General features: G+C 39.8%; 2 long non-coding RNA genes across 3 annotated transcripts in view; one reads left to right on the top strand and one right to left on the bottom strand.

Moving 5' to 3' along the window:
- LOC111767824 (uncharacterized) overlaps nucleotides 1-11224 on the top strand; it is a 33992-nt gene extending 22768 nt beyond the window's left edge. Inside the window, exon 4 of one of the 2 annotated variants that reach the window (XR_002799688.2) lies at nucleotides 11099-11224. This is a non-coding gene — a long non-coding RNA (uncharacterized lncRNA). Of the gene's footprint in view, nucleotides 1-6183; nucleotides 6286-11098 lie in introns of those variants that run through there. The other variant, XR_011425111.1, reaches the window with a different exon arrangement.
- On the bottom strand, nucleotides 7584-18433 carry LOC138917305 (uncharacterized). The gene is made up of 2 exons (XR_011425114.1): nucleotides 18317-18433; nucleotides 7584-7923 (listed from the first exon to the last, which is right to left on the bottom strand). It is a non-coding gene; the product is annotated as an uncharacterized lncRNA (long non-coding RNA).
- Between the last annotated feature and the right edge of the window lie 1901 nt (nucleotides 18434-20334).

Below are 20334 nucleotides of genomic sequence, written 5' to 3'. Positions count from 1 at the left end.
TATGACTTACACAAACTATGAATTTGAATATAATAAACTACCTACAACCTATGTCTAAACTTTGTTTCAAAATCATAACTTCACATTAGCATCTTACACTAATTCTGCCGTTCATATACCTGTGATTTTTCATTTTAGTGTAGATATGATAAAGTGGACATAGAGAGTCATTGGATATCAGCTTGCAATTAATTCTAGTGGATTAATGTTTATACCAAACAACAATCAAAATAAAGTAATAAAATCTTTTTTCTTTTTTGCTGAGGAAGATTTGCCCTGCGCTAAAATCTGTGCCAGTCTTCCTCTATTTTGTATGTGGGTCACCACTACAGCATGGCTGCTGCCAAGTGGTGTAGGTCTACACTTGGGAACCAAACCTGGGTCACTGAAGCAGAGTGTGCTGAACTTAATCACTAAGCCAGAGGGCCAGCCCCCCAGATCTTTTTTTTTTTTTTTTTTTTTTGCTGAGAAAGATTCATTCTGAGCTAACATCCATTGCCAATCTTCCTCTTTTTGCTTTAGGAAGATTTGCCTTGAGCTAACAGCTGTGCCAATCTTGCTCTATTTTGTCTGTGGGTCGCCGCCACAGCATGGTTGCCTATAAGTGATATAGGTCCGTGCCCAGGAACCAAACCCAGGCTGCTGAAGCCAAGTGCACCAAACTTAACCTCTTGGCCACGGGGCTGGCCCAGATCATTTTTATACTAGTTAAATGTTTTTTACATCAGAATTACAGAATCAGAAATCTATCAAATGTTTATATATCTGTTTAGAAGAAGGTATTTCTGGGCATTCACCATATTACCAATATTCATTAATTCTTTCAACAAATACCTATTGAGTATCCATTGTGTGCCAAGCTTTGTTATAGGCACCAGGGTTATCTATTACATATACCAAAGTTCCCGCTATCATGGAATTTATACTCTAGTGAAGCTGAGAAATGATAAGTAAACAAGTAAATAAATACAATAATTTCAGATAGTAAGAAATGCTATGAAGAAAATAGAAAAGGACGATATGAGAGACTGTGATGAGAGCAGGAGGAATTTTAACTCTCTAACTGCCCCCACTCCATCATTAAAAATCAATGAAGATTTCCTTTCCTAAATGTAGAATATTCCTCTGAATTGAGTTTAAAATAAGCACCAAAAATATGCTTGCATTAATAGAAATATTAACTACACGTTGCCCATTTGAAATGGGGCCAGCTCCAGAAAAATCACGTCTTGGTTCTGTGTGACCCAGGGATGCTCATGGGTAGGGCCCACTGGGCATTTTCCACTCCATCACTGGCCTTTTCTTGCGGCCTCTTTCGGGGTAACATAACACTGGATTCCAGTCAGCTGTTCAAGATTGGCGAAATAACTGACTGCTGTGCTCAGGTTAGTTCACAAAGGCGCAGGACGTAAATTTCCCCTGTTTTATCACATCCGTAGATAAAATCAGGGTAAGTCGATAATACAAACTGGCATTTTGAAGTTATCAAGAAACTCTCGATATTAGCCAGATCATTTTCATAACGTTGCCATTTCATTTTCGTAAATAAAGAAGCTCCGATTGGGAAATAATGCCTGTTGTGTTTTATCACGTAAAAGAAAACCATCACTGAAGTTCAAAGGCATAAAGCTCTTGAGATGTGGAGATCTTCTTTTTACAAACTGACAGCCCCCATTGTGTCTCTATGGTTAATATGGAAAAGATGAATGCAAACTTTGTGACTTTGAGATAAGCTACAATAAAAATTTGGCCCAAGATATTGTTTCGGTGAAATGAAATCTTTCAAAATCCACAGTTTAGGAGAATGAGATTGAAATGGGGAGAGAGATTGTGAGGTAGGAATAGGGGAGAAATGTGAAGAGGAATGAGAAAGTTAGCAAAGACGGGACTGTTAGGAGGTGAAGCCACTCATGCCAATTTGGGGCCCTGGCCATGTCCACCTCCATCTCTTACAACAGGGGAAGTCTCTGTATCAGATTTACAAAGAAATCCTACTGGGTACCGCAGTCTCCAATGGAAGCTGCTCCTCCTAATCACAAAAACAGAACCAGCCAGGACAGTCCCTTTGAAAGATTTCATTTGGTTTGGGCCCAAATCACATATGCTCAGGAGAGCTGTCCGCAATGCTTTGCCTCAGAACCAGCACAAGGAATGTATTTTCTCTCAGTCGGTCCCGAGTCCCCGGGGGATACAGGCACCATCAAATGCAGATTGACATCTATTTGTAGCACAACTAGAAAAGGCAGTTTCATTCTGAATTATTTAACGTGGCAACATTTTGCACATATAAATCATGTCCAGCTTTATTAGATTAGGCCAATTGAAGAAATATATACACCTGCCTGTCATGTAAAGCCCTTCATCTTGGGGAGTAGATTCCCCAGGGGGACATCTCAGGAGGTAAATTGAATACTGAGTGGTTTATCTTGTGATGGGGCCTGAATTGGAAATTGAAATTCCTGCATGGACATCGAATTTCACATCAAAAATGAGAACCTAGTTCCTCTCTCTTGGTTACCAGGGTACTAATCAGACTAGAAACTGAGATTTGCATAACTATGGCCGTTCTGTGCCCTTTCTGTTGGAGCTGGGCCCTGTCAATGTGATAATGTTCGTAAAGCCCTTTGAGGTCTTGGGATGAAAGGCATTCTACAAACACAAACTATCACTTGCATAAATCAGCCAAGTAGCTTGATATTATTTCTCTCCATCCTTGGGTTTGCCAGAACAGGACAGGAGATAGCAAATGGTATACAGCGAGATGAAAGGATAGAGATTAATAGGCGACGGCTTTTTAATCAGATAAGGGATGATGATGCACAGTTGATAGGCCTGATTGCTATTAGGAGAAAAAAAATACACCCAGGGTTGTTCTCATTGTCCTCAAAATCTCAGAGGGAAATCTCTTGCATAAAAACAGGCTGCATCTCAAACGCTCTTCCTAATTTAAGTTCAGGAAAAAAAAGCACTTAGTGCCACATATGGGGACAGCACCAAGAAAATGGGATTGGATTCCTTCCCCCCTCCCCTTTTTTTTTAAACCTCGTTAAAGGGAGAAACTATGCATCTGAAAAGAAAAACACGACGAGGAGACCCAGTGCCATTACTTTGGAGAGCTGAGAGGTGGAGAATGAAAAAGCCATTGGTCTCAGTTTTACTGCCACAATGGCCTTTTATGAGAGGGATTAGATACGCCAAGAACTGGGGCGGCATTCACTGGTGCCCCAACGACAATCTGGAAAAAGGACGATAAAAATCAGTTTGCCGTAAGGTTAAATCACCAAAGACTTCCTAGATTGGCTTTTCAGATTGTTTTTCCTTTGGAAAGAAGATGAAAAAAGAAAGAAATATGGGCTCAAGGCTGATTTTTTTTCCCTCAGTGCAAGATGTAGCATTCAGAAAACATGTTGAGCGAGTCGAGGCATTAAAAAGATCAGTCTTTGGCTGTTGAATGAAAGGCTGTTGTGCGTGTGACTCACATACTAAATGGAAACCTGCCTTCAAAGCCGATTTTACTGCCTAATTATATATACACAAAATGTAGCTGTCTGTTTCAATCAAATCATAGGAAAAGGAATAAAACTCCTCTAAAGATGCAATTTTCATGGTTTGTCATAACCTTAGAAACACTGCTAATGCACAAGTAGGAAGTGCAGCTGCACGGTCCAGATAAGGTTCCAGTAATTGTTTTTCTTTTAATTATTACTTTATAAAGACATTATACCTCCTGCTCCGAAGAAGGAAAATTAGTGTCCTCTGTCTCCGCTTTCTCCCTCCCTTCTCATTTCACACCAAGCTTGTTGATATGCATTTCGGCTGTGGCTAGGAGCCAGCGTAGCTATGGAAATAATATTTAAGTAACTACCATAACGACAGGCTTTTGGAGGGTTCAGGGAGGAAGCCTTTTCCAAATTTATGTTTTGAATTGAGTAGAGCTTTCCAAAGCACAAAATAGAGTGCCAGGGATCAAGATAAAGTGCTGAGACCTAAACAACTGTTTGTACTCAGCTTTCATGAAAATAGCTTTGATTCAAATAGCTAATATATTTATTTTTTAAAATCCTTAATTGCACGAATATTTTCATTGTTGTCATCCTCACTGAAGAACGATGTAAGAAAATACACGAAAGGCTTTTGCCCCTAATCTATACAGATCTTTTTTGTACAATAAGCCGAAACTGTAAAGTTTAATAAGCCATTACTAATTTACATATTTTCAGAGATTCAAATCATTAAAATGCAATGATATTTTAATGGCTTAATATATATCTAATTGCGGATTAAAACTTTCTAACACTGGCGATGGCACTGAACGTACCACCAAGGGATTCCAAGTGTCTAATTCAGAAAGCATTAGCAGCTACTGACATTTCTGAGGGAAACATAGAGTCCATCTGTGGATAAGTAAATTGATTACCTTATAATGTGCATGTTTTTAAAAAGTCATAATCTTAACTACACCTACCACCCTTCTCCTTAATCTCTTCCCACCTACCTCCAGTTCTGTCTGCAGCCTGATTCAACTTGGAACCTGCTGTGTTAATCCATAGAGTAAACAATTAGATTATGAATTCTATGATATTTAAGCAGATGTGATCATAAAACCACTCTCAGTGACTCTGAGAAATCCTGGGCCATGAGGGGTATGTGGGAAATCAGAAAGAGGCAAGAATTGAATGAGGCTTGTGCTCTAGAAATCACTGCCCACATCTCAAGTTCCAAGTGAGATTTGTGACCTATTGAAAACAAAAGTGCATCTATGTTCATAGCAGCACTAGTCACAACAGCCAAAAAGTGGAATCAATGCAAATGTCCATCAACAGATGAGTGGATAAACAAATTATGGTGTGTGTGTATATATATATATATATATATACACACACACATACACACGTACCCTGGAATATTATTTAATGATAATAAGTAATGAAATACTGATACATGTTACAATGTGGATGAATTTTGAAAACATTGTGCAAAGCAAAAGAAGCCAGGCACAAAAGGTCACATATTATATGATTGCATTTATATGAAATATCCAGAATAGATAAATCCACAGACATCCATAGACACACAAAGCAGACTGAAGGTTGTCAAAGGCTGAGGGGAAGAGAAAATAGGATGTAACTTTAATGAGTAAGGGGTTTTATTTTGGAGTGATGAAAACATTTTAGGACTAGATAGAGATGGTAGTTGGAGAACATTGTGAATGTACTAAATGCTACTGAATTTTCACTTTAAAATTGTTAATTTTATGTTTTGTGCATTTCACCTCAATGAAAGAAACCTGTTATCACATTATTTATTCATTCATTCAACACATTCATTCATGACTTTGAGGAGTGTCTATTTACCATGGGCTATCTGTCAGGACCCCCCCCCCCCCCCACTGTAGTAGTGCCTGGGGATATAATGTTGAATCCCTAGGCAAGCCTCATGGAGCTTGCATTCTAGCTAGGGGGGCAAAGAAAACAAACAAAGTAAATGCAATAGTTACAAACAGGGTTATCTGTCAAGGAATGACTAAGTGGGTGGTGTGGGGCGCTTTAGCTGGAGAGGTGAACATAAGGTGAGAAAATGGAAATTGTGAGATTAGATAATGTTCTGAGGAAGTTTGGCCGTGAAGGGGAAGAGGGAACTGGAGCACCATTTTTGGAGGTGTTTGTAAAATCAGAGGAGAGTTTTGCCTTTTTCTTTTTTTTTTTTAATAAGATAGAGTATACTAGGTTGGTGGTGTTCAAAATGTAGTCCCCAAACCAGCAGCACCGGCATCAGCTGGGAACTAGATTTTGGGCTGCTTTATTATACAGCAATAGCTAAATAATTGCTAGAGGGAGATTCAGAGAGTTGCTCCTAGCCTCACATTAAGTAAAGTGTTAGAGCAGTGATTCCAACCCAAGTCTGCTAACTGCACTGTCTGTTCACTTGCCAGTACATACACTAATTCCCCCAAAGCGTCCCCAGAGAGCCATTGACAAGGCTAAACTATATGTGAGTGAAGAATGCATGACTGCACATTTAGCGATGATCCAAACTTGGGGAAACAATTCTCTCAGAAGAACTGGCTATGTGGCAATGTGGTTTGCTTGTTAAATTGAGCAATGTCTTATAAAGTCCTTAACCAAAAAATAGGTTTGCCCTAGATTTGGAAAGAATCTCTGACCCACTTTTTTCTGCCTCTAGAAAACAAGATAAATTCGCCAGAAGACTTTTTCCATCCCTTTTCAGACAATCACATAGGATTTGAGCTGAAGAGTGGTCCTCGTCTTGCTCTCAAGGCTGCTGGGCAGGATTCCTCTGGGATAGGTAGAATGGTAGCACAGAGGGGCAAGAAGAATGGTGAGCTCTGTCATAATGATAAGTATCCTGAAAATCACAGGTAATTTGCATTTATTTATTTTTAATAGGGATAGAAGAAGGAACTTGAAGGGATTGTAGAGGGCAGAAGAGGCAGAGGCAAGCTCCATCTTGTCCCTAAAGATTCCACTGGCCCTATTGTGGTTGTTGAAGAACGGTCACGGGAGTTCATCAGCACTCGTGTCCAAGGGAGCCTAGATCCTTTCTGAGAAGCAAGGATAGCATGTATTCAGCACACGTGTATTGATTGGTTACTGTGTGCAAAGCACAGCGGGCATCCAGACAAATGGCAACCTGTGTGTGTGTATGGTGGGTGTGCGGTGAACTCTAGCATGGACACAGAAAGCTTGAGTCCCCAAGTGAGACTATCTATCACTCAGTAGGTTTCTGGAGGGTAGCCCCATGCCAAAGATTTGAGTAAACCCAGCTAGCATGAACTAGTTTTTATATCAACACATATAAAATCTAATTAGAAGGATAAATCCTGGACATTTTAAAGCTATTCAATAATTAGAAATAGGTTTATGGTTAGACCATTCTCTGATTTGGGTTATCTGGAACACCACAATGTGGAGAAATGAGGAAAGCATGGCTCTGGGTCGGAGAGAACTGGGATTGTTTCTTAGTTATAATACTGTGCGATTTTATGATTCTGGGTCTTTGAAAGTAAGATAACTGTTAGGATTGTGGGTACTAAATAATGTAATGTCTGTAAAGGGCTTAGTACAGTGCCTCGTCCCTTGTGGATCCTAAATATACGTCAGTTCCTGAGTATGTTCTAGTTTTTTTAAAAAGTTAACCCAATATTTACATGTTATTTTTTGAATAGCAAAAATTAAACATTCTAGAGAGAAAGGGGGAAGAATACATTTCAAAGCTAATCTTTGTGCTACGACATGGATGAAACTTGAAAATACTATGCTAAGTGAAATAAGACACAAAAGGACAAATACTGTGTGAGTCCACTTGTATAAAGTACCTACAAGAGGCAAACTCATAGAGACGGAAAGTAGACTAGAGATTACCAGGGCTGGAGGGAGAAGGGGGAGCTATTGTGTAACGTGTACAAAGTTTCTGTTTGCGATGATGAAAAAGCTCTGGAAATGGCTAGTGGTAATGGTTGTACAACATTGTGAGTGTACTTAATACCCCTAAATAGTACACTTAAAATGATTAAAATGGTAAATTTATGTTATGTATATTTTACCACACTAAAAACAAAAAAATTTTAAGCAAATCTTTATTAAGCATTACATACATGTTAAGCACTTTCCTAGGTGTCACTGAAGATATGAAAACAAAAAGCCTCCAAATCTAGGAGGATAGTGTCAAGTCAGGAGGCTGGCTTTGAATGTTAAATACTTCTTGTTAAAGTCCATTCTTTTTGTCATCATCTCCACATCAGGTTGAAAGAGAACTGATGGATGGGAAAGCAGTCGGCTCCACCTCTATGCTTAGAGGTCAAGCTCTTAGAGGGGTTGAACTGATCCATTCTCTCAGACTCCACTGGGATCCATTTTACCCTAAACCAGAATACACGTTGGGAAGAACATGACCAGTTGATACCTGAATAGGCACAAAAGTTACATAGAGGGGAGGTGTTAGTGTTGGTGACTATGTCAGGATTCTGGCAATTGTGACTAAGAAGTCCCACTCAATCTGGCTTAAGCAAAAAAAAAGGGTATTTATGGGCTTTTGGAACTGAGTTAGTTCTGGCATTTTAGGAGGCCTGATCCCCTGCTACCACAATGTCGGTAAGGATCGGGGTGCTTCCTCCCCCGTTCTGTCCGCCTCGTTGCTGCCTTCCTCTTCAAGCTGCACATGACGGAAGACCAACTCCGGGCTCCTAGCTCCCAGTGGGAAAACACCAGAAGCAATTCCTGACCTCACATCCTCACATCACATCATCCAGAAGAAAATGGGCTCCTTTTGGTAGCTCTTCGGAAGACAGAGGGAACTTCTTTTCCCTAGAAGTTCCAGCAAACATCTCTTCACATCTCATTGGCTCTGATTGTGTCACTGTGACCAGGGAAATGGGGATGCCGATTAGCTTAAGCCGGGGTTGGGGTTGCTCCAGGGCTACAGTGTAGCCTATAATGTGAATGGCTCCCTCTGGGGTTGTACAGAGGCCAGCCCGCACAGCCGATCACAATAGCAACCTGAGAATTTATCTCATCTTCTGGCCAAGAATATTCATTCCTTGAATGCAAGGATGGTATCACCATCTTATAACCACTCGGAGAGTCTGGCACATTATGGCTGCTCAGTAAGTTCTTACTGAATGAATGAATGATTACATGAACAGAAAACTAGTTGGAATGCATAAACCACCCAAAAATAGTGTTTCTGAGTTCTACGTATAGTACTGATTTTTCCAATAACTTGTTGCTACTGGATGATAAACAATTCTTAAATTTTCAATATTAATGAAGGTGAGACTGAGCATGGATGAATACAATTTCAACCTTCTGCTCTATTAGAAAGTGACATTTTGTATCTCATATTTGTTATATCTGAGTTGTTAGGAAAATTTTGTCCTTGAAATGTAAAGCTCCACGAGCAAAAACTAACCTCTCGCCTGGGCCTTCTCTCCATACTGAGCACGGGAAAGACAGCCACCAACTGATGGTTTTTTGTGCGAGTAGTAGTTACACTATAAACACTAACTTGGTGTGTATTTTTATGATTTAATTTCTCCTTTTTATGGGGATATAAAATGTATTTTTAAAAATAAATAAATCTTTAATGGAAGTGTATGATGGTGACATGGGAAGTATGTAAATCTGTCACATATAGTATAAGAACATATTTAAATATGCATATTATGAACATTTAAAGCTGCAATGGTTCAAAATAATGTTAGCCTCTTATATGAAACATTACTCTAAATATGAGCCCACTAGCATCTTAAATACAGATTGCATTTTATATATATAAGCAACCAGTGGGAAAGTATTTTTAATCCAATATTTGTTCTTAAATTTTCTCTCTTTTAGATATTATTATTCTGTGTGCCAAGTTTACTTTTTATTTAAATAGAGAAAAATGTAAAAATTCCTCAAGCCTCTATTTTTTTTTTCTCAGTGTGAAAATTATCATACAAATAAGAAACAGTTTCTCTCCTAGAAACTCTTCCCTAGGCTGTCTCTTCTTTTTTTTTTTTTTTTTTTTTGAGGAAGATTAGCCCTGAGCTAACTGCTGCCAATCCTCCTCTTTTTGCTGAGGAAGACTGGCCCTGAGCTAACATCTGTGCCCATCTTCCTCTACTTTATATGTGGGACGCCTACCACAGCATGGCGTGCCAAGCCGTGCCATGTCCGCACCCGGGATCTGAACTGGTGAACCCTGGGCCACCGAGAAGCAGAACATGTGAACTTAACCGCTGCGCCACTGGGCTGGCCCCTCTTTTTTTCTACCTTCTCCCCTTGGACATTCTCATCTTCCCCTATGACTTAAACAACCAAGTATAAGTTCATGACCCCCAAATCAAGGTATCCAGTCTTATAGTCATTCATCAGTGCCATAATATTTTGTCCAACATCTTAATAGAAAGCACCATTTTAATGTTCCCATGACCTTAGAAGCCTTGGTTAACGGCATTAGCCTCTGCATATTCACCCCAGCTAGATCTCTTGGCATCAGGTCAGTTTCCTTTTTCTCCATCACCTACCCTTTGGCTCCTTTCCGGAACTCAGCTGACTATTCTTATCCCATCTGGTTCCATAATATAAGTGTCTCTCTATTCTACAGCCAAATTTGAGCTATTATCGCTTTTCTGAATGATTATATTCTCCTCCTCTTTGAAGACAGTGATTCTAGTTTCTTACCAACGTACCTGCTATCCAACCTGCCCTCCACCCAAATTATAATCAGTTTCTAATACAATCTGATTATTCAAATTTTCCTACTTAAAATTCTTCACAGACGTCTCATCACTGTTAGAATAAAGTGCATGTTCAGAGGTTTTTGCACTCTGGCTCCAACTTACTGTACAATCCCATCCGATGCTACTCCCTTCAGTTCCTCCCCAAGAGCCTTCTGCTCCAGCCCCATCAAATCACTGATGAATCTGAGAACACTCGGGAGGCCTTTATGTCACTCCCTTCGCCTCAACTGCTTTTCTCACCTTTCTCCCCCTGTAACGTTAACTTCAGTAAAGTGAACTTTTCTGCCTTCTCATCACAATTACTCATTCCCTCCTCTGTACTCCCACAAAACTCTATTCAGATTGTACACATCTGGTACGGGTCTTCCCGGGTGCATCATGCGCTTCTCGGAGGAGGCGGGAGAGGGAGGGCGGTATCTGGTTCATCTTTGCATGAACAGTTCCTAGCTGGTGCCTGGTGGTTTGCGTGTTCTGAGAAAATGTTTAGTGAACGAGTCTTCATTTCGAATGCTCAGACAGACCTTAAATTTGACCTATAAACTGCCAGAAACAGGAAAAAGGAAGCCTGTAGATTCAGAGCGGTTATATTGACCACATGCAGTAAAACCAAGCAAGTTGCAAGACGAGCTGCCGCAGAATAAGTCCATTTTGTTGCAGTCCCTTCTCCATCTTTTAAGAAATGTCTAATTTGAGATCCCTTTCACGCGCTTCCCTTCCAAGGTTTAATGTACGTGATTAATCTTGACTTGCCTTAATACTGCTAGGAATGTGGCAATGACCTCAGCTGAACACTGGCAAAGTGATTAATGTTACATGAACTGGTCGAGTTTTCTTTCTTTTTTTTTTTTACTCTAGATCCTGAATAAACACATTCATGCGGGATTCAGTTGCCGACCTTTGCTCAACAGAAAACGTACCATGATTTCAAAGAATAAGGTTTCAGACGCAATAAACAACGTTAAAGGAAACATGGCTCTTGTTAAAGAAAATGCTGTTTCAGGCTAAAATCCCGGTGATCATAAAAGATATATGGTGCAATAAACAAAATGAACCACAGGCAGACACGTCCATTCGATGACTAACCACTGATTGAATTTTCCGACACTCCTGGACTTTCTGAGAGATAAACAATTCACAAAAGGTCCATGTTGAACATAAGGCTGTCATTTCTTTTTTATGTTTCTAGTGAGGTCCAAGAACATTAGAGGATTCCCCCCCCCATCTTCTTTTCTTTTCTTTTTTTTTTCCCTTTTGGTTGTTTGTGTTTTTGAATTTTTTATGATGTGGGAAGACTGGCAAACAGTTGCTATGATTGTCAAATGCCTTAAATCAAGAAGAGAAAATGCAATAAAACACAGTTTCCATGGCAACACATTGTAACCTAGTACCTCTGGATTATGAGCCAGCTCACATCTATGATCATTACTTGTTGACAGGCATAAATTGAGCCTAAAAGCATTAATTTTAGAGATAAAACTGGAATGTGGAGCTAAGTTATAATACTGTTTCAATATTTCCGACATAGTGGCAGCAAATCAACACTGGTTATGTCACTATTTAAATAATGTTAATAAACTAAACATAAACACTTAAAATTTACAAGTTTTTCTCTAAAGATGGTATAACAAATTTGTATATACTCTTGAGGCTTCAAGTGGTAGCTGATACATTTTTGGTGGGGTTAAAAGAAATCCAATGTCAGCAATTAAATGGAATGGTAGATAGACGTTTTAAGGGAGGAGTAGTTCCAATATGGAAATGATTCTTAAAAATCTTGGTAGTAGAGAAGCCCCTAAAAGTATCTTAGGACATAGATATATAATGTTTCTAGATGTTTCTCAGTGGACAGAATTTCCTTTTTTAAAAAATTTATTAAAGGAGACAAATAAAATATGAATTATCACATTAGAATGTTTTCACACATGCATTCACTCCTACGTTCTCATTAGGAGCACTCACACCCTGTCAGACATTTTAAGGTTTAAAAAAAAAGATTGATGGTCTTGTGCATATGGCTGCCTCCAGCTGCCTTCAGCGGTTACCCATTAACCAATACAATCAACAATCCAAAGACAATTTTTTTCAAGGCTGTTTGTAACACTTCTAAATATATCTTTATGACAATCAAGATAATCTGATATGATATGACAATAAAGAATTGGTCTATTTTCTCAACATCTAGACTTCATGTAAAAGTCCACTGTACTTCCCTGGTAACTCCTTTTTTATTAGGAAGATTAGCCCTGAGCTAACTGCTGCCAATCCTCCTCTTTTTTTTTTCCACGCCCATCTTCCTCTACTTTATATGTGGGACGCCTACCACAGCATGGCTTGCCAAGTGGTGCCATGTCTGCACCTGGGATCTGAACCGCCGAACCCAGGCCACCCAACTGGAACGTGTGCACTTAACCACTGTGCCATCAGGCAGGCCCCCAACCCTGGTAACTTCTGAGTTCAACTTCCCTGCTAATAACACTTTTACAGTGAGAGTAAGGGAGAAGAAAGGAAGACAGGAAGCTCTTCCTCAAGGCTTGACTTTTACTGCCTTGAGCCTCAGCAGGGCAAAGAGGGTGACCAGTTCATGCCTCAGTTCTCGCTTCTGAACCATGGGGATTAGACCTACCTCATAAGGTTGTTATAAGCACTTACTGAGACAGATGCACGTAGGGAGCTTAGAACAGTACTTGGTACATAGTAAGCCCTCCATGAAGGTTAGCTCCTGTCATCATCATCATCATCATCATCATCACAGTATCCCCCAGTGTCTAGCAGTGTGCTTTACACCTAGGAGGACCTAGTAAATGTTTGTTAAATTGAATAAGCCAACTTGTTCAACTGCGTATTACAGGAGAGTTTATTGTAGCTATTTTTGCTAGAATATGTAACATTTTCAGGCAATTCAACTATATTGCTTTTTTTCATTTGCACTGTATTTCTCAGAGATTCACAAAACACTTGTTAAGAGAGCTCATGGAGTTATGCAAGAACCCTATCTCCCAGTGCTGTTAATTTGTAGGATTAAACCCTTGGGAATCCTGCTGGGTATCTGAACCAATGTAATACAGACTTACGTTTAACCTATTGACCTGGGAAGGGCATGGATTTAAGAATCTTCCATACTTTTAAGCTTAGAAATATGCTAGCAACTTCTGTTTTCTCAGTGCTTTTTTTTCAGCCTAGCTTTTTAAGAATATAACTATTTCAAGAACAAAGCAAACCATTTTCTTCCATTCTAATTGCTACAGACTCTGGATGATGTAAAAAAAAGAAAAACTAAGACAATGACATATGCATATTCAGCTCTCACTACTCAGTACTATTTGGTGTTCCTTTTTTTTTTTCATCCTTGGTCATTTTCCTTTCACCTTCCCCAATGCATACCCCCAAATGTAGCCATCTTTCTAATCTGATCTCTATTTTATTAGTCTTAGCCTATGTCCTTGTTCTGTAGACTCAAAGAAAATAAAGGCTGTCATATGATAGCCTGCTCTTTTAACAGCATCCAATTATATGACAAAGTGCTGAAGCATTATGCCAGGGACATGCAAACCCATCAGTAAATGTTAGCTCCCTAGTTTAAATGAAGGAGTTTCCTAACTTAGAGCAAGGTGTTTCCGAGTTTAGAAGAAGAATGTCTGTCCTTCCTCTTTCTAAGGTTAACCTTTCAACCTATATGCAGACTTGGTTCCTTACCATCTCCTGTGGGGCCTGGTTCTTTCAGTTGTTCCCATTTCTCTATTTGCAGGATGTTTCTCATTTCTGATTTTTCCCCATCATGGTCTTTCTCCTCCAAATCCAGTCTTTCTCCAGAATTTGTATCTCCATAAACGCATCATCATTCCCTTCAGAAACTGAGAGACTATCTTTGAAACATTCTTTGCCATCACCACCCCTTCTGCCCGTACCCGATCTATCTTTGTCAGTTTTTCCTCTATTCACTTCTTGCTATCTCCTCTGTAATTGCCCTAGTCTGGGCTCAGTGGGATGGGGGTCTGTGGTTGAAAAATGGCCAGTGCAGTGGTGGAAAAATGGTGGTACAATGCTGCTTTTGCTTGTGTGTTGGTCTTAATTTAGGATATGTTCTGATGGTTTTGGGAAATGAATACATTTAGAATGTGAGGGTGGCAGGTTGCAAGGGATTCCTTCATGAATTGCATTCTCATTTTTAGGATTATTGCTATTACACACTCACCTTTGGAAAGTAGGCTTGGAAAAATTTCCCTCATTGTAGGAGCTACATTTCCTTTGTAACAGTTGTTCAGTGGGCACCAGTGTTCCGCTAAAGAAACACTATTTTCTCCCTGAGACTGTGACTATTTCATACTTCCTTTTGCTCTCTGTGGGAGACAAGGCCCAGAGTATCATTATTCAGCCTGGAAGATTTCAGAACCAAACAAGGCTTAACCCCCATGGGCTGGTATAGGGAAGCACGAATGTATTAGGAGCCCATTGAGAGTTATGGCATTTCTGGGTGGCCTAGGCAGAGTGACTTCAAATTTGGCAAGTTGTTTCTTACTCTAAGCTCTTCTTCACCCCAGGGAAGAACTTGACCCAAAGAGCTGCAGGCAATAGATGACAGAAGCTAAGCCTTCCCCAGTCAGGTCAGCCAATTGAGTGCTTCACGCTTCCAAGCTACCTTTGGAAAGTTTCCTATGTCTGCCAAAGCAAAATAGTCTTTCTTCATTGTGTATTACTACATCCTTTCCATTATATAAGAATGTTTGTGTTTGGTCTCTGTATTATTCACATCAATGAAATGTTGATCTTCATGCTGTTGCTTTCCCACATTTTTCCTAAAAGGACACAGTTTTCCTGTTCTGGAGACTTTTGGAAGTGTACAGTAAGGGAAAACAAGGGCCAGGTTAATTGTCTAGTTTGCAGACCAGAGACGCCTGAACCCAAGGCAAGTCTCCATTCTGCTTCCCAGCTCCAGTGCCCAGGGTTGGCTTCCTGTCTTTCACTTGTCCTAGGGAATACTGAATTGCTGTCCACTGAGTGCTCTGAGAAATCCGTTACTTTTGTCTTTACTTTAAGGATAAGACATCACCTCTACTTCTATTTAGACTATCTATATTCTTCTGAGGCTCTCCTGCCAGTAACATCCTATTACTCTAATCATTAATTTAAACATTTCTTTGAATCACAGCTTTCTAACTTTCTATACAAAAATTGTTTTCTTTTTAAAGATTTTATTTTTTTCCTTTTTCTCCCCAAAGCCCCCCCCCCGTTACATAGTTGTATATTCTTCGCCGTGGGTCCACCTAGCTGTGGCATGCGGGACGCCGCCCCAGCGTGGCTCGACGAGCAGTGCCATGTCCGCGCCCAGGACCCGAACCAACGAAACACTGGGCCGCCTGCAGCGGAGCGTGCGAACTTAACCACTCGGCCACGGGGCCAGTCCCCTCAAAAATTGTTTTTAAAGGACAAAACCTCTGTGTTATTATTTCCATAGTACCCGGAAAATAGCTGACACTTATTGAATGACGGCTGAATTAAACTGCCCTCAATTTTTTAGCCGAGAAGTACATACAAATAGCCAGAATAGAACAGCCAGTCAGCCCAATGACATCACATTACTTCTTTGAATGGCACTTTCAAAAAATAATCTGTAGAACTCCATCTGCAATACCCAACCCAGCTCTGGGAAAATGGCCCCACCAGCACCATGAGAAAAAAATGATTGAGATGGTTGAAATTCAGATCCACCCAGATTAGGTGAGAAAAGGAAGGGCTGCTTTGCTTTCTTGCCCTTGGGCTGCCTCCTTTCATCATTAGTAATTCTATCCCTCTGTTATCTGATCACGCAGGGACACATTATCTCACTAGCAAATGAATACACTGTGGAAAAACTCCCCAAATGCAAATGAACAGGAAGCGCGTGTGGATACTGAAATTAAAGGAGCTCTTTTTTCCCCCTCCCACTGCCGGTGGACCATGAATTTATGGATATTCTGAATCAATGCCACCTCTACTTATTCAAACTTTGTCGAGATAAACCTTTTCTCTCATTGTTCTAACACTATGTAGACGAGATAATTTACATGACGGTAATTACGTTGCTATATTTAGTAGGGCGATCTCTGCTCATTTCTGGTAACTTGCCTTTATATAAAACATTGAATGGGCTTTTCAAAACTTGGAAGGTATGTGTATGATACTATTTAAAACATGACAGCTAGAAAGCAGTGCAATTTGGGTGGATTTTGTACACCTCATAGCTTTTGGGGAAGATCAAAAGAGGAATAATAGCTCTAAGGTTCCTTTTTAAACAATGGGTACTATTAAAAGGAAGCTTCTATAAGTTTTATTGGCTTTCTCTTCTCCCCACAAACAATTATTTTTATTTTTTATATATTATGTCCAGGTACCAGAGCTTTTTTTTTTTTTAATCTGACATTGATTTATTTTTCTTCATCCCTTAGGTTAAAACAATGAAAAGAAAGAAACTATTCTGTTGGACCAAACAATTTATTTGAAACTTTGACTTCAAAGAGGCTCAAGTAGCATTCTTTCATTTGCCTCACGGTGTTAGTTGGTTTAACCCTTTTTGACTTGTCCAAACACAGTGATTTCACTGCCAACAGGGAGTTTGCCTGGCCAGCTGCACTATGTCATGTAGAAAAACCACGGGGCCTCATTCCTTTCCTGGTGTCCATACTTCATGAAGGATTTAGTCAAGATGATATAGCCTCCCGTTTTGAGTTGACCCGTTTGAGTTTGAGAGTTATCAAGTTTCTTCAAATTTTATTTCAAGAGTGACTCCAGATTCACATTTACTTTCCGTTTACTTTACTAAACGGAAGGGCTGGTATGCTCTGACCCTATGCTGTCTTTCTGTCATCTCAGTTATCAATCTCTAGTGATTCTCACAATCTTCCTAGAATCACCACAAAGTTCTCCACATTCCATTTTTTCTTTTTTCATATTTCATTTTAGCTGCTGAGCTAAGCCCATATTGTGGTATTTTCACAAACCTCCTTTTCAGAACTATAATTATCTCCTTTAGTCTAGTCCATTTAAAATATAGTAGTTCCCCTTATCGGAGGGGGAGATGCTCCAAGACCCCCTAGTGGATGCCTGAAACACCTGATAGTACCGAACCCTATACATAACTATGTTTTTTCCTACACATACATACCTATGATAAAGTTTCATTTATAAATTAGGCACAGTAAGAGATTGATAAGAACTAATAATAAAATAGAACAATTATAACAATACACTGTAATAAAAGTTATGTGAATATAGTCTCTCTCAAAATATTGTATTATACTATACTCACCCTTCTTCTTGTGGTGATGTGAGATGATACAATGCCTACGTGATGAGATGGAGTGAGGTGAATGACGTAGGTGTTGTGACCTAGCACTAGGCTACTACTGACCTTCTGAAGATGGGTTAGAAAGAGGATCATCTGTTTCCAGCCTGCAGTTGACCACGGGTAACTAAAACCGCGGATAACGGGGAACTACTCTGGTGTGTTTTAAAAAATAAAATAGAAAAGTCTTCAATGCAGCTTCCAATTGATCATTTTCTTTATTTTCAATTTTTGTGTAGGGAGGGAAGTGTGAAAGAGAGGGAAAAAACTCAAAGTGTAAAACTGCAGGAACAATGTGTTTGAGAGCATTTCATATATTATAACAGAAATAGAATACATACTTTCTGATAAATTTGTAAAAAATATGACCAGTTGGATTTCCAGTGGAGGTGGGAAATCTACAAAGCTGCAGAGCTTTCCAAATAAAGCTTCTTTTTACTCCTACTCTTCATGGGCCTGAGTTTGAAATGGTGTTTTTATTAACAAAGTAGCTCTACGGGAGGCATCCTTGGCACGCCTCTGCACCAGCTGATTCCTCTCTTATTCCCTATTCCTATTCTTCCTTATCCTAGTCTTCCCTCTTTTTTATTCCTTTAATTCTCTTTTGTTTTTCCTTTGACTTTCCTGTGCCTTCACTGTGAACATTGGTCCTTAGCAACCCTGGTGAACTAAACTCTTAACAACTCCATGACTTTCAAACCACAACAAGGAAAGTCACAAAAGGCTCCTTAGAGGATCAGGAAGAAATACGGCACCTGTAAATACTGCACACAGCTGAATTTCGAGGTCTCCTCCAATCATAACTTCAAACTGAAAAAGCAGCTGAAGAGGCCCTCTAATTGTTCAGAGCATCCATTAGAATCTTCAGTGCCAGTCGGAGGTGGGGATTCTGTTTTGAAAGTTTCCCAGGCGATCCCAGATCACACCCAGGCCCCCACTGAGATCCTTCCCCAGATATCCGTTGAAGAATCAGAAATCACATGAAATGCCATATTCCACGAGAAGTTTTGTGCTTCAATGGGAAACTATGCATTGTCTGCATACAGCACAGCCTTCCTGCTCTCTGATGCTAGCCTTTCATTGTCTGGTCTATTTTACAATTTCATATGTTATAAGGTAACAGACATGCAAATGCTTCCCCATCTGGTAGAGGTTCAATTGACTTCCCTCTCACTCCCCGTGGAGAAACCAGTTTTGTTTCATATGCATACTGATTTCAATATTCCTGATCTTTAAATGTGCCTCTTCAGATGCTCTTGAACCAGTTATAACATCTGTCCGTTCCCTCTTTGATTAATAGGTAGAATCAAATTTTTACCGTGTATTCATTTTTATATCTATATGAGGCTCACGATTTTACCCTTCTTTGAAAATTATCTTTTATGGGGCTGGCCCCGAGGCCAAGTGGTTAAATTCTTGTGCTCTGCTGAGGCAGCCCAGGGTTTCCTTGAATGGAATCCGGGTGGCGGACATGGCACCGCTCATCGAGCCACGCTGAGGCGGCATCCCACATGCTACAACTAGAAGGACCCACAATTAAAAATACACCACTATGTACCAGGGGGGATTTGGGGAGAAAAAGGAAAAATAAAATCTTTAAAAAAAAGAAAATTATCTTTTAAAACCATTCTCCCCAGCCTTTACTTGTCATTCTTTTCCTACCTCTGACGATTCTTTTTATTTATAGATAGGGAGATCGTGATTCCTGAATTCAGCATTTGATGGACATAAATATTTTTATAGGCACAACGGGCCACTATATTTGGAGTTGTGATGTCCCAGAAAATCTGGGCTCTATGGTTGCTCAACAATATTTCTCATAGAAATATACAGCTGGAAAAACTCTTGGGTTCATCTGATCTCCTCCGTTATAGGAATTAGGCCAAGCAAAGCCCAGAAAAATGATTGCACAGATTTTGACTAGTAACAGAATTGAGTCTGAACCCAAGTCTGGCTAATTCCAGACTCCAAAGCCTTTATTACTGCAGGAAATCTACTCTGCCTGAAGTGGGGATGATACTACAAATCTCAAAATTACTGAAGGACTTTAATGAAAGTCAGAATCTAAAGGACCTAACACCGTGCCTTACTCATAGCAGGCCCTCAGTGCTCTGCCTCAGTGAATGAAATGGAACGACAACACAAACGGCGCCATTTCTGTGTCTGTTTGGTCCACCAGTCTCATTAATTCATGGGCACACTTTGCAAGTCATTTATTTTCCCACAATGCTCAGGCACGTAATAAATGCTTGATAAAATTTTGCTGAATAGAATTGATTGGAGTAGAACTAGCAGATATGCAAAGTAACCACAGCTGATTTTAAGCAAAGCCTCCGTTAACTGCAGGGCTTGGAGGAGAGAGCATGTTGCTTTCATTGTGAGTTGTACCCTAATCCTTCCGTTAACCATAAATTCTAAAAACAATCCAACCAGGTTTGTAGTGAATAATTTATAATCTAGAACAATTGTTGTAACTAAATATCCCGACCTACTTTTTGCCGGAAAATCACTTTACATTCCTATTTACATAGGAGTATTATCATAAACCCTTCTGAGTGAGTGACAGCCTATTTTAGGCAATCAGTAGCTGCTCTTACACTGGTTACTGCTTCCTTCCTCAGCAAACCTTACCAGGTCAGTCTTCAGTTCAGGCGATGACACGGGAAGGTATTAGCAAAGGCGCTCTCTAGCATAGATGCCTGAGAGCTCTTTAGTCTGTGTGCTAACAATATTTTTATATACTATGTTCCCCCCTCACACACACAGCTGTTTC

The sequence above is a fragment of the Equus caballus genome, chromosome 14 (assembly GCF_041296265.1).
Source record: "Equus caballus isolate H_3958 breed thoroughbred chromosome 14, TB-T2T, whole genome shotgun sequence".
Lineage (NCBI taxonomy): Eukaryota > Metazoa > Chordata > Mammalia > Perissodactyla > Equidae > Equus > Equus caballus.
The sequence above is the reverse complement of the archived record's forward strand: the minus strand, read 5'-3'. Positions and strand labels throughout refer to the sequence as shown.